Consider the following 27,743-nt stretch of genomic DNA (forward strand, 5'->3'; position numbering starts at 1 on the left):
AGGCTGTGTCCATGGAAACTATCCAATTAGCTCCACTGCTCCCATGGAACACGGCCTAACTTTTGCAATACCTCAAACTTCTCAAACTTCAATTGTGGGGCTGCAACTTCACCCCACAGGCAACAGTACATTTGATCCCCTCATCCAGATCAACAATAAAGATATTAAACGGAACTGGGCCCAACACTGATCCCTGGGGGACACCACTAGTGACCGGCCGCCAACTGGATGCAGCCCTGTTCACCAGCACTCTCTGTGCCAGTTCCTAACCCAGCACAGAGTGCCCCTGTCCAAGCCGTGGGCTGTCCAAGCATTCAGGAGAATGCTGTGGGAGACGGTGTCAAAGGCTTTGCTGAAGTCCAGATAGACCACAGCCACAGCCTTCCCCTCATCCACCAGGCGGGTCACCTGGTCATAAAAGGAAATCAAGTTGGTCAGACAGGATCTGCCCTTCCTAAACCTCTGCTGGCTGGGTCCAATCTCCCAGTTGTCCTGTAAATGACATGTGATGGCACTCAAGATGACCTGTTCCATAACCTTGCAGAGGTCTGAAGTTTCCTGGATTCTCATTCTGGCCCTTTTTATGGATGGGCATCACATTGGTCAACTTCCAGTCATCTGAGACCTCCCCAGTGAGCCAGGATTATTGATAAATGACAGAAAGCAGCTTGGCAAGCTCTTCCACCAGTCCACTCAACACCCTTGGTGGATCCCATCCGGTTCCATAGACTTGTGAGCACCTAACTGGCTCAGGAGGTCACAAACTTCTTCCTCCTGCATTACAGGGGGCTATTCTGCTCCTCAGGATGACCTGAGGACAACGGTCTTACTGTTGAAAACTGAGGCAAAGAAGGTGTTAAGTACCTCAGCCTTTTCCTCATTTTTGGTAACAATATCCCCCCCACATCCAATAAAGAATGAAGGTTTTCCTTGTCCCTCCTTTTGCTATTAAAGTATTTATAAAAACACTTTTTATTATTCTTTACAGAAGTGGTCAAATTAAGTTCTAATTGAGCTTTCTGCTTTCTAATTTTTTTTCTGCATGACCTAACAACATCTTAAACACTTCTTCAGTTGCCTGCCCCTTTTTCCAAAGGTGATACAGCCTCTTTTTTTCCCTGAGTTCCTGCAAAACTCCTTGCCCAGCCAGACCGGTTGTCTTCCCCGCCGGCTCCCCTTTCGACACAAAGGGACAGCCTGCTCCTGTACCTTCAGAATTTCTTTCTTCAAGAATTTCCATCCTTCCTGGACCCCTCTGTTTTTAAGGGCTGTTTCCCAAGGTACTCTCCGAATCAGCACTCTGAATAGGCTGAAGTCTGCCCTCCAGAAGTGCAGGGTAGAGGTTTTATTTATGCCCCTCCTTGTTTCACTGAGTTTTGAAAACTCTGTCATTTCATGGCCTCTGACCACCACATATCCCACCAGCCCTTCTCTGTTTGTAAACAGCAGGTTGAGCAGGGCCTCACTCCGGTAGGCTTGCTCACCAGCTGCAACAAGAAACTATCCTCCACACACTCCAAGAACATCCTAGACTGCCTCTTCTCCGTTTGTAGAGTTCCCAGCAGACATTTGGCAGGTTAAAGTCTCCCAGAATAACAAGGGCTGGTGATCTTGAAACATCCACCAGCTGCTTATAGAATAATTCCTCCACCTCTTCATCCTAGCTGGGCGGTCTATAGGACTCCCACCAGGATATCAGCCTTGTTGGCCTTCCCCCTGATTCTGGTCCACAGGGACTCAACCTTATCATCACTAACCAAGTTCTACAAAGTCAAGAGACTCCCTAACCTACAGAGCCACCCCTCCACCTCTCCTGCCTTGCCTGTCTCTTCTGAAGAGCTTGTAGCCACCCATGACAGCACTTCAGTCACGCGAGTCATCCCACCTCGCTTCCGCGATGGTGACTACGTCACAACTGTCCTGCTGCATGATGGCTTCCAGCTCCTCTTGTTTGTCATACTAGCTACTGAGAAGACATTATCCCACCCAAAAACAGGACAACAGTGAAGCAATAGAGCAAACTATTTGATGGTTTCTGATAGTGACACATTTGAAAACTTATTTGATTATTTTATTGGTGTAAAAAGTATACAGACCTGTTTTCAGATATTGCTCCTCCAGAGGTTTATGGCTAGCATGCCAGAAAACTCCCAGAATTTGATTACGTTGTTAACAAGGTGTTTAAAGGCAAAGAAGAATTTTAACAAGGCTTAAGGAGGCTTTATATTCCAGATTTGTTACATTTTTAGTCAGGTTGCAAATAATAGTAGCAAGGTAGTTAAAAAGAATGAAAAAAAACTATGTCCACATTAGCAGGCAGCTCAGTGCAATATGAAGGTTTTTTTAGGGGGAAACTGTTGGTGATAAAGGCCCAGCAGTCCTGCCATGCAATGGGACTGACTCCCTTCTGGTCCTGCAGACTGATTACCCATCAGTGGTTGGAGCACATCAGGTGAGCTTGTGAATTTCAGCTTTTCATTTAGGCCTATACAATGAAATGGAGCTTGTGTGCTCTCAGGTCACTCTGAGATCTGAAACAAAATGGGGTGACTGGAAATGGCAGGAGATTTGATTCAAAAGTGTACTCCTGCTTCAGGCTATTACATTAATGTGTAATACACATAAAATACTAATTAAGAAGTAGTGGATGAAATAGACTGAAGGGACAGGGAACATATAATCGTTACAGCAATTCCTGTTATATTATGTCACGTCTTTTGTACCATTATTTTTTAATCCATTTACAATGCTATTTATCTGTAGTACTGTGTTAACTACATAAAACTAAATGCAACAGGGAAATGTCATATTTTGTAAGAATCCTTTGATCTTCAGTAAGATTTTCTTTTACTTTCTAGAACTGCATGTCAGTACTTTTATAACCTCTGCTTAAAAAAGATCACAGTACTTAGAAGCAAAAGGTCCAGTAAATAAACAAAATGGTCTTAAATGTCTTTTGATTGCCAGTTATTTTAATAGAAATGGAACAGATGACTTAAAAATGAACCGAATGCTTTGAGATTGTAACTTCTGTAACTTTTCTAGGTCCCCATAACTTCTCCTCCTCCCTCTTTCTCTCTCTCTTCTTTCCCTTGTAGTTTGTTTGAGCCTTGCAGTTATGTGGAAAATTCCCTATGGACTGTATTTACTTTCCAGAGGGAGCATAATATGAAACTGTTACCAGATGAGTTGTTTGTATTTTTATGCTTTTCCTTTTCAGAACTCCAGGGCTGTAGTTTTTGATGGTATTTTCTGTATTATCTTTGCCATGCAGTTGACTGAGCCATGCCGAGTACCAAAGGCACATGGCTCTCCATGTGAGATTTGGGACTGTACATCTGAGCTGGGAGTATTCACTTGGGTAAACTTCAATGAAGTCATGGAAAAGAACAAACCTGAAGTTTCTATTTGATAGGAACATGTTAGTCTTTTCAAAGCTTTTAATTTTGTATTTGCATAATGAATTTAAAGGTGGCAACATGTGTAAGGAATGTAATGAATTTAAGGGAAGCAAAGGGAGATATTAAGTGTTAGAGGTGTATTTACCAGGAAGACAGCAGCTTCTATGGTTCTCCTGTCTCCTTTACCAAGGAACAGGTAGCACATTAATTTCTGGAGCAGTCCCCTCGTGCCAGCTGTAGCAGCCCACAGAACTGCCTGTATTCAGGGCAACAGCAGAGCAGATGCAGTGCTGAGCAGCAGTCAGGGACCATTCATGTTAGTACCCCTTCAATTTTCTTTCGATATGCCCAGAAAATAGTTTTTAAATCTGTCAGACACCACTGAGCTGTAGAAAGTTGTCAGCATGTCAGGAGCCCTGTCAAATATGTCCAGATGGGCTCTCATGCCTGTACAGTTTGCCATACTCTTAAATTTCTGCTGTTTTAATTAAAAATAAAATAAGATGTGGTACTTTGATCTGGGTTCATCCTCATATATATAAGTTCACCTCTGTGCCTAAATGCATGGTCAGACAGTCTGTTGCCAAACAGCTACAAGGAATGTCTGTAAATTGGATTCACTACGCTATCTCCAGGGACGACTACAATTGTCAGCTCTCTGTCAGCTAAATGAAAATAATGAAATGTAAGTTACAAACAGCAGCAAAATTGGATGAGTCGTTCTATTTATACATGTAATTACATCTAAAGGTCCAAGTGTCTTGAAATTAAAAGAAGATTGGTTCTGTCAGGTGCTTAACAAGGTTTTCTTGGAAAGGGTCTTCTTAGAGAAAACACTATAGAAAGCATCCATGTCAGCAAAAGCATAAACAGCTTGACACTGTATGCCAAAATTCAAGTGAAATAACGCTGTAGTGCATATGTGCACATTGCTCCGACAGGCAGAGCGATGTGACCAAGATGGAGAGTGACTGCCACGCAAAGCTGTGCCTCCCTCCAGTTATGATAATGAGCATTAACTGAAAGTTGACAAAAGGAGGTAGAAAATGCTGAGGACAAGTGGGATCTCCTCTTTTCTTTCTTTAAATCTCTCAGAAGGCCTTGGGGCTCTGAAAGCTTGGTATCAGGATGCATTGCATATTAATAATATATGAAGCACAATTAGTGCACATGGTGCTTTGCAGGCTTGTAATTCATGCTTGGCTCCAAACTTCAGCACAGCACTATGAGGGGATAGGGAACAGCTACATCATAAATACAAAATAATGTGTTGATGCATTATTGAACAATTTAGTTCATCAAATCTTGTCAGCACCAGTTGAAAAAAAAAAGTGTTCCATGAGATATTCATACAAATAAAGTAATGGGATTTTGAGAATAGAAAAGTAGCTACAAAGCATTTGGGTTTTGTTTTCATGAAGTCATTACAATTTTTTTAAGTAAAAGCTTATAGGATAAAGATTCTTTGAGTATTGATAGTATGATGGTAGCATCCATGGCTGTAACATCAAATATAAAAATTATAAATTGATTCTTTGTCCTAGTTGCAACTGGCATAGAGTTAATTTTTTTCCTAGTAGCTAGTATAGTATTGTATTTTGGATTTAGTATAAGAATAATGTTGATAACACACTGATGTTTTAGATGTTGCTAATCAGTATTTATACTAAGGTAAGAACTTTTCAGCTTCTCATGCCCTGCCAGTGAGAAGGTTGGAGGGGCATAAGAAGCTAAGAGCAGTCACATTCAGGACAGCTGACCCCAACCAGCCAAAGGGATATTCCATACCATATGGCATCCTGCCCAGAAATAATCTAGGGGGAAAGCTAGCTGGAGTCCACTGCTCAGAACTGGCTGGGCACTGGTCAGTGAGTGGTGAGCAATTGCATTACACATCACTTGTTTTGTATATCCTAATTCTTTTAACATCATTATTATTTACCTTCTTTTCCATTTCATTAAATTACCTTTATCTCAACCCACAAGTTTTCTCTCTTTTGTTCTTCTGACTGTCTCCCCCATCCTGCTCAGGTGCAGTTGTGGAAAGCGAGCGAGTGGCTGTGTACTGCTTACTTGCCAGCAGGGGTTAAACCATGACACACTTCTGCATGAAAGAGTGTAATATTGCATAACTCTTGTTATGGGACTGGAACCCATTGCCTCACAGAATTCCTGAGTTTTACAGATATATCATAATATTTAGCACCAGTAGGTTGACGTGACTTACTTTGTGTGTCCATTATAGTACAGTGATTTTACTAACATCCAGAGTGCTTTAAAGCCCTGCTAGTTGGCACTGTAATTCATGGTGCATCTTAAATATTCACTTACAGAAGCCGAGTATTGGTTGTTCCTGTTCATATAACACGAATTTTTAATGCTTTTCAAATAGCTGAAAGTGAGCCCAGGTGGTACTTTACTATAGCAGTTTATATAATAGACTTAATAGACACATTATGGAGCATGCTTTTAATGTCCATTATTACACTTAGGAGTATATGTGTTACATTACAGATATAATTTGTCTGCTGTAGTACACTGTTGCTATAAGAAGTTGCTGAAGGACTACCAAGACCGTGGTTATCAATTATGGCTCTTAAACTGTGCCTGATGAAAAGATAACTAAGTAAATTCATTAATAAAAAGTAACACAGTGACAAGTTGTCACATGAATATTTGTTCAGCTAACCAGATTTGATTTTTTGCTAAGAAAACTGCTAGCTGCTTAAATGTCTGTTTGAAATATGGATTGTTTCAATGAGAGAGAAGCATGATATTTGTTTGTTTTCAGCAACAAAATAAAATATGGACTGGCTGTCATTACTTGTGCATGCATCTGTTCAAGATCGTTTGTTTATTCATGATTATTTTACCTCACAGAGCCAAACTCTCGTTTCTTTAACTGGAATAATCTGCAAAGCAAACCCCAGGTTTTCATAACTTTGATTCTTTTTTTCCTGATAAATAGCATTACATTTGAAAGGTTGCAGTGTCTTTGCAAGGTTAACTGGAGTTCAGCAGATCCATTCACGTGGCAGAGCTTCTGTGACCTTGGTTGGATGGAGAAGATCAGGATCAAAAACATAACTCCTAAATATACTGACAAATCCCATCACTTACCGACATGTAGGTTTCACCGATGCTTCAGAAGTTTGTAATATTTTTTCTGTGGTGTGCCTAACTTAAACTTCAGTGAAAACACTAAAGTGAGTATGGCTGGTCTACTTGATAAAAAAAAATAATCCCAAAGCCTCAGGAACAAGCAACATGGACTTATCATGTATTTTAAGTGAGTGCAATGAAGGTGTTGTCAGACTCTTTGAATCTATCTTTTAGAACCAAAATCTTACCATCTCAGTCAAGGGATGTTCTTCTGAGTTTGGAAAAAACAAAAGTGGTCAGCAATTTGAACTGTGCCAATGGAAGTAAGTAAGTTTACCTTTGATGAACCCCAGTGGTTTTGATGATGAAGCATTAAATTTTCCTACTTTTGCGGCTTACACAAATTCTTTGAAATGGTCCACAGAGACAATTGACCTCTGTCTTGACAAATTGTTGGTCCTTCTGATAGATGATATGCTTTTTTTTCAGGAGTATGTAATACCATGTTTGCTGATCTGTTGTGAGTCTCCATCGCTCACTGAGTGCTCTCATTTTCATGTGTTTTAATCCAATTTACTTTTATTTTGCTGGATTAATGCAAGTTGCATTTGTAAATTTATGTTAAAAAGCTAAACACTAGGATAGAGCAGAACTGCTCTTGAAGAATTAGTAAATTCCCTGGCTTTAGAATTATATTGACAACAACAAAGAGTGCCTTAGGGAAAAGATTTGTATAGATATTTTTTGCTTAATATCCAAAAAACATTTATCTCCTCATCTAGCAGTCTTTCCCCTGCCTGACCTACTCATTCTTCTGAGGAATCAGATGAAAATGAATCAGTCAGCACTTATATTGAGGAACTGCAGCAGGACATTTACATTAGGAACAATCTCAGGACTGACAGAAAGACACATCTGTCAATCCAAGAACATTAACTAGAGGGTTCTTAGTTTCTGAATTAAATCAGGACCTACCTTTAGCATACATTAAAGCTCACCGTCAGATTGTATCAGGCAGGCTGAGTGGCAACACAGGGAAGATCAATCTTCTTGAAGGCATACTTCTATTTCTGCCTCTTTGCTTTTTAGGCAGGTAGATATCTGCAGCACTTGGCAGCCCAAGCAAAGCCAAGTCATTACAAATTTGGACAGCAACATTTTACAATTATGGATGTTGAAAGCTTTCTGTCAAAAAATTGCTCCTCATTTTTCTCTTCAATCAATAGCTACAGGAGTCCACTAATACTCTACAGAATAAATTCAGGTGTTTTGTAGGCTACTTGTAGGTGAAAGGTTTTTGCTTCAGCAAGTCATCATACTTTTACATAAGTTACAAGCTTTCCTATCATACTGGAATATTACAAACTTGTAGAAAACCTTCAAGATTCAAATAATTTCTCCCACTGCACATCTGTGTCGGGATATTCTGGCTAGTGCTTAGCTCTAAAAGACATTGCCTTCAAATCAATAACCTGTATTTCAAGATCCTAGACTGGCCATTGCAGTTTAGTGCTTAGCTCTAAAAGACATTGCCTTCAAATCAATAACCTGTATTTCAAGATCCTAGACTGGCCATTGCAGTTTAATGAAGGAACAACCTTTATAGAGTTACCTGATCTTATATTAAATTGTCAATCATGTGAGAATACACTAGATCTCTCTTTACAGATTTCTATTCCCCAACGAATTGTATGCCAGTATGTTGACACCTTAGCATCAAAAATTTCAAAAGTAAAAGACCTGGGAAAACACTTTTAGAGGAGTCCAAATATTAACAATTCATCTCACTTCTATATATACAATTCCATACGAATGAAAGAAGATCATACCTGGCAGAAAATTCGACATTTTAGGTCAGCCATCCAAGGTTTTCTGCTCTTTCTCCCAGGTAAGGAGCTAAAACAGTCTTGAGCAGATATTTTATCTGAGATCCAACTGTTAGACCAGGTCCTCATAGCTGGCACTGCTTTCAGTGGGGAGAACTGGGATTTTGGATAAGTGTCGCAATCTATGATCTCTTTCTCCTTGGAGATCTACTCAAATTCAGATCACTTCACCTTTGGGATTTGATAGGTTTGGCATTTAGTTCTTAAAATCTGGCACTTAATCAATAGCATCAAATTTTAATACTACTCCCAAAGCATTACTGGTTTTAGACTGCTCAGACCTTTGGATTCTGCAAGGAAGAAAATTCTGGTGATGACCATATAGTAAAGGAACTGAAGTGCTGACTGGCCAAGTACTTAACCTCACTATGAACCAGTTGTTTGCCCATTGTGGAGGTAATGTTACCTCCTTTCTGTCAGAGTGTGATCAGCCCTGTCTACATCGTAGAAAACTTGCTGTGTACAAACACATACACTGACAATCACTGTTTATGTTAAATGTCTTGGCAAATGCTACATTTACCTGGACTCCCTGTAGGCAGTAGGTAATTTTGAGGTAATACAAAGTTTGGTATAAATTGCTTTTCCCTCTATATTGAAGGACACCAGGACAAAGAGATAACACTAAAGATAGTATGATAACTACTGGGAATATAGAATTTTGGATGTCTTTATGTGTTCATATAAATAATAAAATAGTTAAAAGTTTATATAAATCACTGGGCTCTGGCCATATAGGTCTAAGAGAGGAAGACATAACCAGATAACAAATGTGTGCTTATGCAGGAGAATGTGCAAAACTAAAAAATGTTCACACAATAGCAGTTGCCAGGAGACAAACAATCTGAAAAAATTAATGTGGAAGTCTTTCTGACAAAGCTTTACCTCAGTAGCTACTACATTCTTCTGTTCCATATTCACATACACAGTATCAGGTTTGTGGCAATTTTGATACTGTCTCAATCTATAATACACATTTTCCATTTTTTCGAAGTATATACTTTGATCACCACCCAGATAAAGAAATGGTTGCTAAGTTACTCTGTAGCAAAGTCTCAGATACCATTGTGTAGCCTTATTTCTAGTGAAGAAATTAGTTGATTCATTGGCTAATGTTGCCTTTTTAATGGTAAGATGTACAGATACTTGAAGATTGTGTGAGTTTGTAAGTAATTGCTAGTTTAATGTCTAACAGTATGAGGATAAAATGGCAGAAAAGCAGTATCAACACAATTTCACCTCCGCAGGTACAGTATTTTATATTAGTTACATCTCACTGTATTGTGTGTTGTTTTTTTTCATGTTGAGTCAAGACAGAGGAAGAATTTTAGTTATTTCTGTGCGAATAGACAGTTTCCCTTGCAGTTTGCAGCATAGACTTTGTAACAGCCTATGGGAGACAAAATATTGTTTCCTGGGTTTTGTCTTTTCTAAGGCATATGAGAAAAGAGTTGTCAGATGCTTATCCCATCCATTAACAAATCCCATGCTTTAACTGAGTCCTATTTAGGTCTACTCCTAGCTCCATTGGCTTCAAAACAGAAAGAATATTAGTCAAAATGTTCCTCAGGAGCATGAATCTCCTGAAGTCCAGCTGTATTAGGCCAGGAATATAACCCAAAAAGAACTAAAGAAAGGACCCGCCACTTCAGCTAGGACATGGGATCCATACTACACCTTCTCAGCTGGTAGCTAATGAAGGTGTATTTTAAGAATATGATCCTGATTTAGAGGCACTTCTGTTTCAAAGTTGTATGCTAGAAACATATTGAAAGCATTACTTTCCTACAGTTGCTGGGGAGTTGATTTCATACCTATTTTGATTTTTCATTGTGTGGTTTTAATTTTCACAAAACAAAGTGAGTGTAGATCTCCATACTTTGTTGACTTGAGAGTACTTAGAAGCCCAAGGGTTTTTAGTAGCTTTTGTGAGACACCTCCACACATGTGCATGTGCACCCACACACATATCTAAGGTAAGAGCTGGAGTTCAGTGGTTTGTTTTACAGTTAGCAACCTACTCTGTACTTTTTAAAGCCCGCTGCCTCCTGAGGCTGAGATGTCTAGATAGTTCTTATGAAATAATTGTCTTGTTTTGACAAATACATTACATTCACCTACACCTCTTGGTAGTCTTCTCTCTAAACTTGTTGATAAATGGATGCCGCTTAAAGTGAACACTTGATAGGAACAAAATCTGATACAAAGTTAAAAAGAAGACTCAGAATAATTCTAAAATTGGTTGTACCCTGCCTGGTTTTCTTGCTTTTTTAATTTGTTCCTGAATCTTTATGTATTTTTCTCCTAGGACTTATGTGCTTTAGAGCAGTTCAGTTATTCTTGTGCTCTGGAAGATCTCTGCATACACATTTTCAAGGCTATCAGCTCTTTCAAATGACTGGTGCATGGTATCCATCAATGACGACTTTAGGCAAATAACTAATAAGAATAAATAAACCTGGAACTTACTGGATGACAGACAGCTGGAGGATAACTGCATATGCCTTTGGATAACTATCTGTGCCTGGCAGATTTAATTTCCTGGACTTACACATTGTGACACACAGCTATTAAATTAATTTTTGGTTTAGTCTTTGTAAAGTTTCTATGCTATTTTCTGATTCTCAGTATTTTCACGTAGGCTAAAACTACTGAAAAATAATGAAAGAGTTTTTGTTAATGTATCCAGCAAATGGTTAGCTTAATATACACACATTTTTTTTTGTATATATGTGTAAATCTGGGCATTGAAAAGCATGTAGTATGCATCTATGCTGGTCTTAATGGGCAGACTTTTCAGGGATAGTCAAATTTTGTGGGCCTTGGGACCTACGGGATTTCTTCTGTCCCAGCTGTTAGGTCGTACAGTCAAGGCTGAGGGTGTGAATGCACGTGCAAGTACACACACACACACACACACACACACACACACACACACACACGGTCTGCCACACAGATCAGCAGAATAAGAAAGGTAGACCAGAAGAACAGCCTTTCCCAAGGACACTGTGGTCTCTCTCTCTCTTTCTCATTAAAACTTCAAGCACAGTCTTAACACACGTGCGTTGGGAACAACCTTTGTGTAGCAGATCCCACAGGATAGTCTGGGAACAGACAAGATAATGTTCTGAGGTCCTTCACAGCCCTATGACCCGATAAGTAATGTGTCACTCCATATAGATAAGAATTCCTCATGTGACTCATGGCTTGAAAGTTTGGACACAGGTCCAGCTAAGAAATTTGAGACAGTTTCAAAACCAATCAGAAATATATACCATGGAGAGGACTATGGGCATTGAAAACATATTTAAAAAAAAACACAAACCAGCTATATTGCTCATAGCCAAGTGATTGTCATTATTCAGGATTTGATTAATCTCTGTGTCTGTGGTCTGTTATCCAAAAACTGTGACAACACTTCTTGGAATATAATGTTACCTTAATTTGAATACTGTTATACTGAAAATATGTATAGATTTCTGAGAAACTTTTATTACTAATTGCTTTAGCTTTTTAAAGCAAAACATAACTTTTTGTAGATCTTTCACATTTCAGGCTTCATATATCAGAACTGCAGACTGTCAGATAGGGTAAGGCTGGAAAAGCTCACTTATTTATTGTAGATCAGGAGGCTAAGAAATCTGGATGTCAGGAGGTATTTAGAAACAAACAAAACCCTAGACTCCACACCTTTTTCAAAGGTCATCTAGATCTTTTCAAAGATCAGCTAGAGTTTAACTTTCACAAACCCACTGAAATATTTAGGATAGTGTTTTTGTAGCAACCAAAGTCAAATTGTTTAAAACAAAGTAATGTACCTGAAAAGCTTCTATATCTTATATAGTTTATTTTGTTTTGATACATAATTACGTTCTCTATTAGTCAAAAAGAGTAGATGGCAACTCTTAGGGAGCAATTAAAACAATTGATGATCTCACTTGGTCGACTTAAATGAAGACCAGTATCTACACACAGCAGATAAAAACTGTTTCCACATTTGTAATACAGCTCAACTGGCTGGAAGTCACAATTCACTGACTGAACTTGGTCTGTCTGGGCACATATAAGCACATTTGAGTGTGTATAAAGGCTTCCTGGACTTTTCCTTATGCTTGTACATCATCCTATCTGGCAAGTGCATGAAATGGTCCTCAGTCATACATCTTGATTTAGGAATAGAAAGGGTAAGAATAAGAATAAAGCTTTTAATAAAACCAATCTAATGAGGTATCAGATGAATCACTGTTTCAAGGTGAACTCTAATTTTGAGTGTTTGATGTCCACTTTTTGAGGCTTGTGTGCTGCAGTGCTGAGTAGCCGTGGATCTCCCTGGGCCAGTAGAAGCCCGTGTGACTCAGATGACTTTGAAGGAGTTAGGCTGATGCAGAGCTGGGTGTTATAAACACAAGTTTATTTGTGAGTGTGTGTTTAGCATTTTAGAGGCTGTTGTTTGCAAACTAGTCACATCTCTGCATCTGTATTACCTGTGGGTACTTGTGCCAGTGAAATGAGTGAATTGAATTTAGCTCCAAATTCATCTCACCAATTAGAATGTGACCTGCACTGTACGATAGGTACATCGAAAAATTACAGTCATATATTTCATTTTCTCAGCGTTTGGGGACTCTTTCAATAACCCTTGCATAAATGATACAATAGCCCTAGAAAAGCACGTAGCCAATCAATTCTGAAACAGTGAAAACAAACTTAGGCTTCATAGAGACTTTATAGCTCCTTCTCACTATTCAAATTGGACAATGGATTAAGCCTTCTTGGTGCCACAAAATGGCTAAACAAAGTACAGCTGCTATAAAACAGGATCCAGAAGTACCTGGAAATGAAGTAAAATGTTAGATGCAGTACTGGCAGAAGGTGAAGCCATGTGAGTGGCGATGAACATACTTTCTCTCTCCCCAGGAGACAGGGGCTGCTGGACTCGACCCTGGGAACACAGCTCCCAGTTCTTACTTCCTGAATTTTCTGTGTGGTCTCTGATTGACAGAGCATTTCTTAATGGGGGTACATGGTGCCTTAGCAACAACCGAGAGGAACTTAAATTCAAAGCAGTCCATAATTTTTCAAGCACTTCTGGCTAAATTTTTTTTTCTGTATTTGAAAAGGGAACTATACCCAAGGAGAATGCATTATTACTGTTATTATTTACAGTTGGTATAATCACTTTAAGTAAAACTGATGCATCCAGAGGAAGATTTCTCTAATGCTCAGCCCCTCCTGCAGTCATCCTCATCTCTGATGGGTTATGAGGCCATTTGATACAATGAGATAATTCCAGTAGGTGTACTCTGGTGCCACTAAGTGTTGCCAGTGAAGAGTCCCCATAGTTTGTGCACTATAACTAGACAACATTAACAATTCTTACTCCCAAAAGCTTTCATTGTGTAGTACCAGGCTCTAATGTAAATGGATTGACAGCACAGGGTCAAAATAAAATTGCTTTATGTATCAAAATTACCCCAAAGTTAATCTTTCTTTGAGTGTTTTAAAGTCTAGGAGAACAATTAGTTTCCATTTTTAACAAGCTGAAAGCTGAAAGTTAGAAAAGTTAAAGGACAAATACCTAGTTTAAGGGCATAGAAAATGAGTGGGAAAATACTAAAAAATATTACTGGGAATTATTGTTAAGGATTTTGTAAGGTTGCATAAAAAAATGAAACATCTCATAATTAGATTGAAAGTGTCATCATGTTCTTGGTTTTATACTGAGACATGAAAGGGAAAAAGACTTTAAACTTATTTCTGAATCATATATTAGATTATTCTTCCCTTAGGTCAGGGAAAGATTGTGTGTCTCAGAAGAAAAAAAATTTATGACACTTGTGTTTTGAAGAGACTACTTTGATAAAGCGGATGAAGAGAGAGCACTTGCCCGTTTTATCAACAGGTCTTGCTGTTCCTCCGTCAAGCCCTTCTCTGCAATTCTTCTAGAGACCTCATGAAACCTAATCAAATGGTTGCATCTCTATTTAATAAGGTCATGAGCCAGCTGCAGTCCTGAATGTGTATAGGATGTGCAACAATGTATCTCAATAACCACTCCTCTCTGCAACTCAACTATTTGCAGTAGACCAGTGTAGGCATCCCAAGTAGAGGGCTCTTGTAGTGCAAAATAAGAAGAGCTGAGTATATGAGACAGACAAAAATAGAAGAGAATATATAGACATGCCAGATGAAAATTATCTGGTTTAAAAGAAATAATGAAAGAGGTTAAAACTTTCCATTATGGGGTTTTTTGTTTTGTTTTTGTTTGTTTGTTTGTGGTTTTTTGGTTTTTTTTTTTTGTTTGTTTGTTTTTGTAGTTTTTTTTTTGTTTTGTTGTTGTTTGGTTGGTTTGGTTGTTTTTTCCCTTCCCCCCTCCCATTTTGTGGAAAGAAAGGGAGGGTTAGCAAGAGTGCCACAGCTGTCTGCTACAGAAGCTGGATGAAGGACTTCCAGTTAAAACCTGACACCTCCTACGTGCTGCCCTGCTCTTATTCCTCCTATTTGCTGAAAGCTCTAGCAATGACTTCAGAAAGATGGCAGGTGTCTCTACTGCTGCTCCCACTGCAAAATCCCCTGACCACAGAATCTGTATTTTTCCAGTACTGAGGAAAAGAAGTTATAGTGTCCCTCAAAGCCAAGAGAAGGAGAAGTGCATGTGCTGGGCACTGCCCACTATGTACTGTTATTCTTAGGATATAACAGTATGTTATATTCTTAGGATATAACATCATGTGCTTCAAGAAAATTAACATCAAAATAGAAGATACAGCCTAGTTTTCATTGTAATATATTTGAGGTTGCCAAATTCACTGGGGCTGCTAGGAAAATTTATTTAACATTTCTGTATTTTCTTTTTTCTATAGTGGTCCTTTTTTTCCTGTCCTATTAACCTTGTCAGAAAAATGGCCTTTGTTAGGATTTTCCTTATGCTGAGACATTCTTATTTAGTTTATTTTTGAAGAAAGTATTATCTCAGTCAGCATCTTATCAAGTTGACTGTTGCTGTACTATTTTTCCTTTGTCTGCTTTAAACACCTGTTGTAAAAAGTCGTTTTCTCTGTGACCTCTTTGGCAGGTAAGATTGCTTTCTGGTAGTTGTTTTATATCATCCATACCACTACAGATTACATTTTGAGCTCTACCATATTGTATGTAGTAATGATCTGAAAAGGAACTTATTTTTGTGATAGAATTTCAGTTACTCACTTTATTGCCTTAGTTTAGATTCATGCTGGTGTTTCAAAAGATGCAACCTACAAGGTGGAATGTTACTTTGTTCTTCCCATCAGCTCACCTCCACTTACTCCTTTCTTTTACTGCTACTCTCACTAACTCTCTTTCTTACAGGTGAAGTTTTTCATTCATGTCTCTAACTCCTCCACTTTCTCCAGTGACCTATTCCTTTCCTTGTGTTTTGATTTTCTCTTTACATTCTCTTATGATTTCTCCTTATTGCAACTGACTCTTCCATTTAAAAAAAACCTTATAAATGGGAAAAAAACAGGATCCAAAAGCTCCTGTTTCCATCCAAAATGCTGTCGAAAAGATAATATTTTTTGCCTCTTCCTTGGTCTGTGTACCCTTTTTTGTATCTTTCTAGATGCTTCTCTCTCCTACAACAAACATATGTTCATTTTTTATTGTTGCCATTGTTCCAAGACCTTTAATAGTAGCCCCTTCTACCTCCCTCCTTAGATACACGCTTTGTCCCATGTTACCTCTCATATTTTGGCAGAAGAATTACTTTCTTCTGTTCTTCATTGAAAGAAAAATGTTTTTTCTTTCCCCACCTGCAATTTACTAATAGATGGGCTAGTCAGCTGTTTTTGCTGACATGCTGCCCAGTACTGATTTACTTGTCATTTCTGGTGCTATTTCATCAGCTTTTACTCCTTTCCTGTCTCTGGCCTTATGTTGATGGTTTATTTGTACAGAGTGGAGCAGCAGAAAGATACCCAAGCAAACTGTAACTGAGCCACCTTGGGTACCAGAAGATGGACAGTGCTGCTAATGCAGTGCTCTCCTTACCTCATTTTCCCTCCTGTGAAGCTGACACTCCTGAGAAGGAGGTTATAAGGGTGATGCCCTTGGCACATGGAGCTAGGCCAGTGCTTGGGTTAGTCTGGATACATCCATCAGGGAAAGCTGTGCTGCCCTGTGCCGTTATGTGCTTTTGGGGCATAAAATTAGCTGTTATTTACTGATCACAGCACACCACTATCCCAGTCATAAAACAAATTTGCAGTCATAAAGCAAACAATAATTACAAATGCCTCTCAAGAGGATAGATTATTCTTGTTTCTAAGTCAAATTTTAAGTGTTTTAATTGAAGACTTAATTTTTTTCATTTTTCTCAGTATATGTTTTTTCTTCAATGGACTTTTAAAAATCAAATTGAAGAGTCTAGAAACATCTTGTTGGTGATAATTTGTCATTACTGCTAGAGGTTTAAAGTCTGTTTTATATCTGGGGAGGATAATCACTGTCCTTTTGAAAGAAAATCAAGAATAAAATCCTCATTGGAAGTCTCTGCCTCAAAGAGCTTATTATTTTTTACACTAATTCCAGGGAACAACAGCCTGTCAGTTTCCTTCCCGGAGAGATCTTTGATTAAATAAAGAAAAACCTCACTCTGTTAGTAGCTGAGCTCACAAGCAAAGTGAAGTAGCTGTTTTATCATGGTAGTTTTACCTCAGACCTCTTCCAGTCCAGTGTAACTAATGTGGATACTACAATCGTAATATATTTTCATCTTAGCTGAGTGAACACCAACTATATAGTTGTTTCTTGGTAGCTCAGTAAGATTTTTGTTGTTCTTTACTTGAAACAATTTAAAACACCTGCGACCCAGACATATAAAAAGGGGATTTTGCATACTTAATTCCTTGAAAAGTGAGCAAGTATGTGGATCTCAAAGCACTCAAAATAATTTTTAAAATACTTTTTTTTCCAAAAAGATCTTAATGTTAGCAGTATCCTTCCCTTATTCTGTCTGCAAAAGAGGAAAAAATTAAAACCTTTCCTTTACATCTCATCACTCATTTCAGAGGCTTGAAACTGGTGAGTATTTTTTTTCTGACACTGGTGATTTTGGAATATGCAAAAGGCTGTGCCAGCATAAGCACCTATGCAGTTGGAAGTTGATTCGGCTTATTTCTACACATCATTTCCAGGATGATAACTTCTAAGAGATAAAAAACTGGATGCTGATTTAAATTAATAGCTGAGTTTTTTGGTTGCTAATGAAGGAAGTTCAGAAGAGATGAGAAGAAACATGACATCCCTCTTCATTTCAAGCTGAAAAGCACATCAGCCTTAAGGCAGATTACCCACAGTAGCAACACCTTTGTGATCTCTGTTTTTTAATAGAGTTCCTCATTGTTCACTTAGACACTATCACCTCATTTGAACTGTCTGTAAGACACGTATACAATCCCATGCAGCTGTTTTCATTCCTCACTAATAACCTGATCAATCTTCTTGACATCTCAGGGCCCCTCCTGGATCCTGCAGCTTTGCCTGACCTGTGCTGAGACACCCAGGCTGGAGAATCTGTCCTCTCCACATCTCGCACTCTCCTCAAGGTCCAAAATCATCCCCTCTGACATCCAGAGCTGCAGAAGGACCTACCACTCTCAATTACAGAAATACATGTCCAAAATCAAAAATCCATATCCTAAACCACAGGGCCCTTTTCCTCTCTCATTCCCCATTACATGTTTTAGAGCTCTGTGAATCCATGTGCTCTCGTACCTGCACACACACCTTTGCATGGAAGGGTTCAGCAGGAACTGATGAAGTTTTGCTCCCTCCCCCCTTATTTGGCCTTCCCAGTACCAGTCTACAGCTGCTTTGGAAAAAACAGAGCAGATTTAGAAGAGAATTAGGACGCAGGTGTTCATAGTAGACAAGCTGATGAGCAAACCTTACTTCTTTTGTTGGTAAGAAAGAGACAGAAGATCAAATTACAGACCTTCTACAAAATTTCCCCTGGAGTAGGGTGACAGTACTTCTTGGATGGAAAAATAGGGACAGACAAATAACAAATACAGTTTAGATTAAGACAAATTGGGGGAGAACACCCTTTTGTTAAGTACAGGATGCATTTTTCCTCAGGTGGATGTTGCAACTCCCCTTCAATATGAAATTCAGTTATTGCTAACCTAAATGCACTATTTTAAATGGTACTTAGGAGTAGCTTTGCTAAATACTAATGCAACTTTAAAAGTAATTTATAAAACTTTTTGCATGCATAATGAAAGGTAACTCTTTTGAAGCTCCTAATTTTTTTCAGTCTGCCAGTCTGTTTATACAGAAAACCAAATTATTTCTGCTGTGTACTTGACATAGGAATAGGCATAATATCAAGACATCCAGAATTTGAAAGCAGAACAGTAGATCATCATCTTCTTTTTCTAATTTCTTCCTTTTCTAATATGGGATAAAATTTTAACAGACAAGTTACTGATTGTGCAGTACACAGTATCCTTCACTAAAAGAAACATATGCAATCTTTTCTTAAAGGATAACTCCTTAATACTGTTTATAATTTCCTGACAACATTTTCTAGGCAAAGTGGCAAAATCAAGCTAAGACCATTCTATTTGCTGAAATCAAATATGTGAGAACTATTATATACCACCGTATGAAACACTTTTTTCTTTTATTCTGCAATGGCATGACGTTTTGTAAATAATATTCTGGATTAATAGAAGGATCCTTTTGCAAGTTCTTTAGAGGCCACCTTTTCACTGCCTGTTTTTTTTTTGTTTGTTTCCAAGAAACCAAAAAGGTTGAGTTTTGTACTGATGTTTCTTGTGCTATTGTTGTTTCTACACATGCTTCATTCACCTGTTGTATAAAGTCTGTTGGCACCAGAAGCAGTTTCCCAGGTACACTGCAATCGGCCAGCTGAGAGTGTAGATGACTTTTCAGACACAAAGAGCCACATACAAGATTGATGTGTGAGAATATGTGCTTCCAAGGAGAGGGACTAAAAGATCTGATCTCCTTTTTAGGACACCAAGTCACCATCTTGAGGAGGTTTCTCTGCGATAGTTTGCTGTCAGTTCTAGAAAACCTTCTGTCCATAGCAAATACACAAAGTACATTTATTTATATTTTCTGAATTTTTTTAGTAATAGTAATGTATATTTGGTTAAATAGGTAGAAAAAACCCAGCCTAATTCCTCCATCTATTTCTTAGATGTTCCCCATTAAGTTTGACATATGATGACTATTTCAGTGGCTACATTCCTTTCTAATATATCACCTAATAATTACATGAATTCTATGTGCGTGGTCCACATAGAGATGGTTCTGAGATATTGATGAACCATGATTGCTACAGAAGAGTAACAAGCAAGAGCATAAGAGAGAATAATCTTAATTGGACTTTGGGTTGCTAGGGCTCAAATACTGCCTACATGTTCAGAAGTACTGGGTACTGTGTCAATTCCAATAAATAGAAAATACACACAATGCCCATTTCAACATGCTTAACATGCACACAAATAATGGAATACATGAATGCAGACTTACATGAAAGAGGGAGGATTTTTTACTGTTTCTTAAATACATGTATAATATATTACATAGATAGGTACAGTAAGTTGTTCTAATACTAGACATGACAGAAGACTGGCTTTTGCTTTTGAAAATAGTTGTTTCTTGGAGGAACTGCAGTGTGAATAGATTTAGTTGAAAGTTAATAGAAACATTTCAGAATGTAGATAACTGAAACATCATTAATTTTTCACTAATTGGCAAAACCAGTTAGCTATCTTTCCACTTAATATTTATTATAACATGATTTCTTTGTAGAAAGGAGATGAAACATTCCATTGAAGTGCAGCTCTTACTAAACATTTGCGTGCTTGCAGAAGAATAGAATCATTTGCAGTAGAAGAGATGCCTCTTGGGTCATCTTAGTCCATCAGTCTGAATCATTGGTGAATGTATTTCATTATTCTTAAAATAGATTTGAATATTTTCGGTGATGGAAATGCTGTAACCTTCACTGTCAGTTTGTTTCATTATGTAACTGTTCCTCCGGTTATAAGTTTTCCCTGCTGCATTTTAATCTAGTTGGCAGTATTTCTTGTTCAACCTCATTGACTAATGAGAGTAATTGATTGTTATACTCTTTATAGTGTTCTGTTAAGTCTTTGTACATTTTTTGTTTCTCTTCAACTTACTTCTCCTTAGTTTGGCATAATAATCTCTCTTACTCTGTCTCACATGTCTGATTATCCATCTTTTTGCATACATATTTGTATACCCATTTAATCCCTCCCTTTTTGTGGGGCTTTTTAAACTAAAATAGAACTGAAAAAGAACTCCTGTGGAGTCTGTAATACTATGTAATTCAGTAAGACATCACAAACAATTTAGTCTGGATATATATAGGTTAAATTTATTAAAAGCAGGTCTGTGCAGAGGATTGGAGACACTCCTGGAAGTCATTAAACCAGACAGTTCTGGATTCGTGTATGGGGCAGATAATTCCATTCATAAATTTGTCAAGAATCATCTTAAACCCACACATATTTCTTGCACTTTTTCCTCCTACTGAAAAGCTGCTTCATCATTTTGGAAACAGAAAAGCTTTTAAAAGTTCCATTCCTTCCTAGTTTATATTTTTTTTTGTTCTCATGCCAGAGAAACACATATTTTAAACATCTTTTTCCTTCCTGCTATTCTCCTTCATCCATCCATCCCTTCCAAATCCCCTCCTGCTTATGTCCCACATATACATACAGAAAAAAAGTCCACATCCTTGTTTTAAACTCCACTTTTGCTGAAGTCTTTCAGCCTTGTATTGAAAACTGGTTTGACCACTCACCTGGTCATCCTAGTAGCCCTCCTTTGTGTGTATTGCAACAGATTCAATTTCCCTTGAGCACAGGCAATGAGGGTCATGTTCCACATTCCTGATGAGACTGAGCTGGTTCTTGTGCAATGGCAGTAATAAGTGTCTCTCCCTGTAGAAAGGACTCATTAATGTTTCTTGGGATCATTGTTTTCATTTCATGGCCCCTCTACAGTGAGGGCTCACTGTAACCTCGCTCTGCCTAGTGCAGGTCTTTCACCTCCTCCATTATTGCTGTAGAATAAGCTTCTCCTTTATTTCAGAAATTCTTGCTATTAGATTTTGGTGCATGACCTTCTTCTGTGAGCTGTTAAATTTCACCTCACTCCATGTATTCCACTTCACATATTCCAGTCCTGAATCTGTCTTTATACTTCAGGCACAAAGTTGGGGATGAGACAGCAGGTGACTGAAACCTGGCATCTGCTTGCAAAACAACTGAGTAGTTTTGAGTTCTCTTGTCCTCTTGCAGGAATCTGCTCTATAGCAACAGCTGGGTAGGCATGGTGGGTTGGCCTTGGCTGGCTATCAGGTCCCCACCCAGCTGCTCTCTCACTCTCCCTCCTCAACAAGACAGGGGGGAAAAATAAGATGAAAAATCTTGTTGGTTGAGATAAGGACAGGAAGATTGTTCATCAATTATCATCATGGGCAAAACAGACTCAGTTTGGGGAGGATTAGTTTAATTTATGGCCAATTAAAAATAGAGATAGTGAGAGACAGGAACAAAACTAAATCCACCTTCTCCCCACTCCCTTTCTTTCCAGGCTCAACTTCGTTCCCAACTCTTCAATCTCCTTGCTTAGTGGTGCAGGAGGATAGGGAACAGGGGCAGTGGTCAGTTCATAACACCGTATCTGCCACTTCTGCCTTCTCACTCTCAGATTTTGAAATGAGGTCCCACCCATGGTACACAATCCTTCATGAACTTCTGCAATGTGGCTTCTTCCCACACACTGGAGTTCTTCAAGAACTGCTCTATAAGTCTCTCATGGGCTACACGTATTGCCAGAAATAGTGACCCTGTGTGGGCTCTTCTCCACAGGTCACAGCTCCTGCCAAGAGCCTGCTCTAGCATGGGCTCTTCACAGGCTACAGCCTCTTTCAGGGCATTCAATCTGCTCCACCATGGGGTCCTCCATGAGCTGCAGTGGGGCACCCTGCCTCACCATGGTCTTCACCATGGACTACAGAGGACTATCTACTCCAGTGCCTGCAGTACCTCCTCCTCCTTTTTTTCAGAAACGTCGGTGTCTGCAGAGTTATTTCTCTTTGTTTCTTGCTCCTCTCTCCCACAGGTACCGTGCAGTGTAATTTACCCTTTGTTAAATGTGCTATCTATCAGGTGCCACCAGTGTCACTGATGGGCTCAGCTTTGGGTAGCAGTGTGTTTGTTTTGGAGACAGCTGGAACTGGCTTTGTTCAATAGAAGGGCAACTTCTGGTGTCTTCTCACAAAGGCCACCTCTAAAGTCTCCACTGCTACGAAAACCTGACCATGTTCGCAAAATGCAGTAGGGAATGCTCCTGTCTGTTGCAGTGGATCTGTCTGTGGCTTTGGGTGGATGACCCCTAAGCAAACTGAACTAACAACCCTTTTTCCTCCTCCAGTTCCCGTGATTCAGATACCCGCTGGCTTCAGCAATTTGCACAGCATGAGCTTAGACCCACCCTGAACACACAGGCCACAGCAGCTCCGCTGAGCAGCATGAGCACCCTTTGTTGTGCTTGCTGGGCTCTAAGAATTTGTTGCAATCAAGCACAAATATCTTTGTAAGATGAATCAGCAATTCTGCACTGATTGTGGTTTATGCTGAGAGGCACAAATATGTGAAAACTTGTGTGTCATGTAGCCCTCAATGCTTTCTAGGGGAGAGAGTGAGAAGTAAGTGGTTTTAATACTACATTTGCAATCCTCCTTTAAAAGACAGATAATGCACAAGCTGTTTCCTATAACCTTTTCCTGAATGCTAAGTGCCCCTTCCCTTGTCCTGCATTTTACTCTGATCCCGCATACAGGCGTACTTGGTGGGGTGCCCTGTTTGGGAGGAGGCATGAACTGCTCTGGGCCAGTTGCAGATGGTTTCGGATGGCTTCAAAATGGTGGGAAAATCCACTGCCCACCAAAACTGAAGGCAGATGTGAAGCCTGTGGTAACTCTGTGTGGACATGCTTAGGAAAGAGTGTTTGTCTCTTGGGCAGGAGACACCAGAGGATACCTGTAAAGAGGCATAACAGAAGATGCAAAAGGACACATGCGAGGGCACATGGGAGAAGGCATAAGAATGAGTTGTGAGAGGACACACAGGAGGATACACAAAACAGGGACACGTGAGGAGAACTGTGAGGAGACATTTTGTAGAAACAAAACAAAGAAGACATGGAAAGGGACATTGTTGGGGTCATAGCTGCAGAGCATTCATGGAAGGAGAACAAGACTGGGTCTGCAGGCAAATGATGCTGGAACAGGGACACCCCTGAGAGACTGTGATCCGTGGATGAGCCACACTGGAGCTGAGAACACTAACAAGTGAGGAGGAGGGACGGAGAAGGACAAGAAACAGGGACTGATTTAAGAAACTATTATGCACTAACATCGACTTCCTGCACTACCCATCGCCCCATTGATGAGATTGGGAAGTACTGAGATAAATGTGATGAAAATAAGGCCAGCAGAGACAAGGAATGGGGAGGAGGCATATTGGACTGAAGTTGAACCTGTGGAAGGGGATTGAAAGGTGATCGCCTTTGTTGTTTATTTAATTGTCTATGTCTTTTTTTGTTTCTCAATACCTGAATCAATAAGGAAAAGATTATGTTAGTTTACAATGAATTATCTGAAAATCCCTGTATTGATGCTGTTTTGCCTGCAATAGCAAACCAGAATATCAAGGCTGGCCGAAGGGTGTAATGTGCATTGTGTATCCTGTCAAATAAAAGGACAACCCTGTACTTCTCTATTTTCTCTGTGGGATCACCCCCTTGCAGTTTTTCCCCTTTCCAGTTCGGAAGAACAGAAGGCTCATGAATATTAGTGCATAATATAGGAATTACTTGTATGCCTTTGTTATTTAATCTTTCCATTTTCACTGATAGTGTTGTGTGTAGCTTATTTAAACATATGCTAGAAGCAATTAATTGCTGAAAGAGCCTACAGGTAGAAAAGGCCAAATGTTGCTTTTACCATGGCTACACAAGGTCCTCCATTGTGTCTCCAGAGAAGAGAAAGGCTTGGGACCGTCTGGCACACCACAAAGAAATAAAGGATACCCTGGAGCAGGGTGCAACTGCAGTACTGTCAACAGTGTTCAGGTAAGTCCAAAGCTCCTTTTGAACACAGAAACATGATAAGAAGGATTTCTTCTGCTCTTTTCCAGCTACATATGAACTCCCACTGAAGCAGCTGCTCATAGCCCTACTTCTCCAAATTTGCTTTTCACTGTGTAGACTTTAGCAGAGCCAGATGTGACATCGATCTTGTTTGTGCTATTCCCTAACTGACAGGAAATTATTTTGAATTATGAAAGTCAGTTTGGATCTCTGGAAGAAGATCACTGCACTTTATTTCACAATAAAGTCTTCCCAAATAACTGGTGAAATCACACTGGGGTGTTCAAAACACTTTTTGGCTCTAAATTTTTTTTATATAATACATTAGCAGGTGAACTACATAGGGTGTACTTTAAATTACTTGTTAACTTCCCAGTAGTGGTTGTGAGTACTAACTACCGTGTCAACAGACAAAACTTAGATCAAATGGCAAGACTTCTCTATTCTTTCCTTTCAAAAGGAATTATCTGCGTGCTCATTCTTTTGTAAAGAAATAACATTCTCCTCTGGATGGAAGATGATTTGGTAGAGCACACACTAGCAGAATTCATTCTGACCGGCTGTTCTGGGTCTTAACAAAAGGCAAGACATTTACGGAATAGCCGTGCTACATTTTTGGCACTCAGCTATTGTTTGGAAGGGCCTATTCAAAATAATGCACAGGCTGGCCTTTGCCTGCTGTGTCACTAAGCTGTGTGGTTTATTTCTTCCCTATGGTCAAATACCCTGGGGATCAAATATCCTGCTCTCCCTCTAGATATGTCCCTAGAGCACTGAGCCCATTACAAGGTGGACAAACAACCAAAGAAGACTAAGATTATTACCAAGAAGTCTCACATAAAAACAGAGTCTCCATTAAAAATATTATTTCTTACTTTTTTAGAAATGTCCTTGTGCTAATAAAGTATGGCAAGTAAAACATCCTGAATGTCATATTTTATTTGAGCTCTCTAAATAAGTGGGGGAATCAGCTGAAACATGGTTTACAGCCTCATTTTTTAATTTAGCACCATCTTCTCTTAGTCTCTCCTTTCAAGTGTTACAGCCTTCTTCTGAACACATGAAAGCCCAAATAGTTTGTGCAACTAGAGATGTCACTGGGTCTCAGCCTCGCTGCAGAACTCAGCCAGCAGCACTTGCCATGGAATTCTCATACAAGTGAGATACCCAAATTGCTCTCTAAGCAACTGAGTTCATGAGATGTTCACAATTTATGGGTGCTATGGGAAGGGGGATGTTGATTGTTGATTTAAGTTAGCTATAAACAATTTCTGGGATCTTGTAAATGGAATGTATTTGAGAAATCAGTTTTATTATTACTGAGAAAAACCCCATCCTCATGATCTGTCTGTGAATCATTGTAGAAAACTAGCCTGGCAAAACTGGCTGAATAAACTCATCCAATTAACCCCAGAATATTTTATTCCTTCGTTGTACTCTGCTATTGAATCTGACAGTTTCGCTGCTCCTCTGATCTAATTAAGGATTTTTGGCTAGCATCACAGTGTTATAAATTTTGAAAATATGAACCAAACCTGGCTCATAGTGATTGCTTCAAATGAGAGTGGAACTTTCCTTTACTTCTTGAACTGACAGATGAGTTTGCATGGTAAATGTTGACTTCTGTTTAACTTATATATAAATACATGTTTATTTATATATACACATATATTTACTGTTACATGATCATATTATAAATGATTGTTTCTTCCTCAGAGTTTATTTTTCTCTGTTTTTATTAATGAGAAAGACACTTTATCATGAAAATAAAATCAGCTGGCTGATCTGGCTTTCAAATTCAGTGTCAGAACACGACACGTCAGTCTTCCACTTGGCAAACTGGGGGTTTATGACTGGGCTGTGTGAAGTCAACCAATTTTTCTGGGTCAGAGGATGGCTGGCATGAGAATTGCAGTGTTCATGTCTTCTCTGAGAAAATCAGGTAGAAAGGAAAGTTTTAACCTGTTATGGGCTGCTTTTCTACTCATATGGTGTTTGCAAGTTCAGTGGCATCACAGATCTAGAGGTTTTTGGTTTTCCTATGGTACGAGCTTCAAATCTCCCCTTTGCTTTCTATAAAGAAATCTTAAATCTGCATGGTAGATTGTGCCCCAAATGCTGGCAGATGTGCTGGCTGCTCCTTCTATAGCCCCATCCCTCATTTAACTCCTTTAGCTTGCTCGGTAACATCTGGAAGAGAGAGAGGTATTGCTTAAAATGCCTTTTCAGGTGAGGTGGGACCCTGCCCACCCACAGCTGCAAACCGCATGCTGGCTCCAGGCTGCTGGCAGATGAAGCTCGGGATTGCAGGTCCAACCCAGCACTGTGAACAGCGTTCTTCAGTGCCTCTCGGCCCCATGTAATTTCCCCACCTGCTGGAGCCCACCCTGAGACTGCAGTGCTCGGATGGCATTGGGCAGATGAGTCCTAGAAAACGCTGGCTTTGTTCGTCTGAGCTCTATGGGGACTTTGAGGAGGTGAGCCAGAAGCATCTGCACAGCTGTGATAGAGATATATAGCCAGGTCTTTAACATGCTCATTGGCCCCAGCTGCAGTTTGAGACTAGCTGGCATCCAGCAGGACTTTGATGACTGGCTTTGGCTTTGGCAGAAAACCAGGCTCCTTATCGTCCTTTTATCCTGAAATTCATTTGAGGCAGAAACCATTATTTTATGTGATACAACAGCAACACATTGTTAAGGTTTATCAGATACTAATGTTATTCTTGTGTTAGTATTTAACTGTCACAGTGTTCTAGAAGTTTATTATTAGTAAGCTACTCAGTCAAGCCGTTTGTAATGGCTATTATATAATAATATCTATGAGCATGTTCAGGTTACCTCTCCTCTGGTTTTAGTTGAGTTCCTCTACTTTCATGTTTGGCTATACAAATCAATGGCTATAAAAGATTTAACTGTAGGTTACAGCTATGTGAAAAACAACCCCCCTATTGTTTTTCTGGATCACAGTCCCTAAGATATCCCAAAAGAAAGCCTAATCTGTTGTGTGATGCTTAGGAAAGCATTTAGCAGCTGAGCCATGGAGTTGGGCAGTCCCTAGTATTATCCCAGAGCCTCTGAAAGTGGTTTTACAGCCATCTTTCACTAAGTGAAAGCCTTTGATCTCTGTAGAAAGTATATTTAATAAGCTACCA

This window comes from Neopelma chrysocephalum, unplaced genomic scaffold, assembly GCF_003984885.1.
Source record: "Neopelma chrysocephalum unplaced genomic scaffold, ASM398488v2 Primary Assembly neopelma1_67, whole genome shotgun sequence".
NCBI lineage: Eukaryota > Metazoa > Chordata > Aves > Passeriformes > Pipridae > Neopelma > Neopelma chrysocephalum.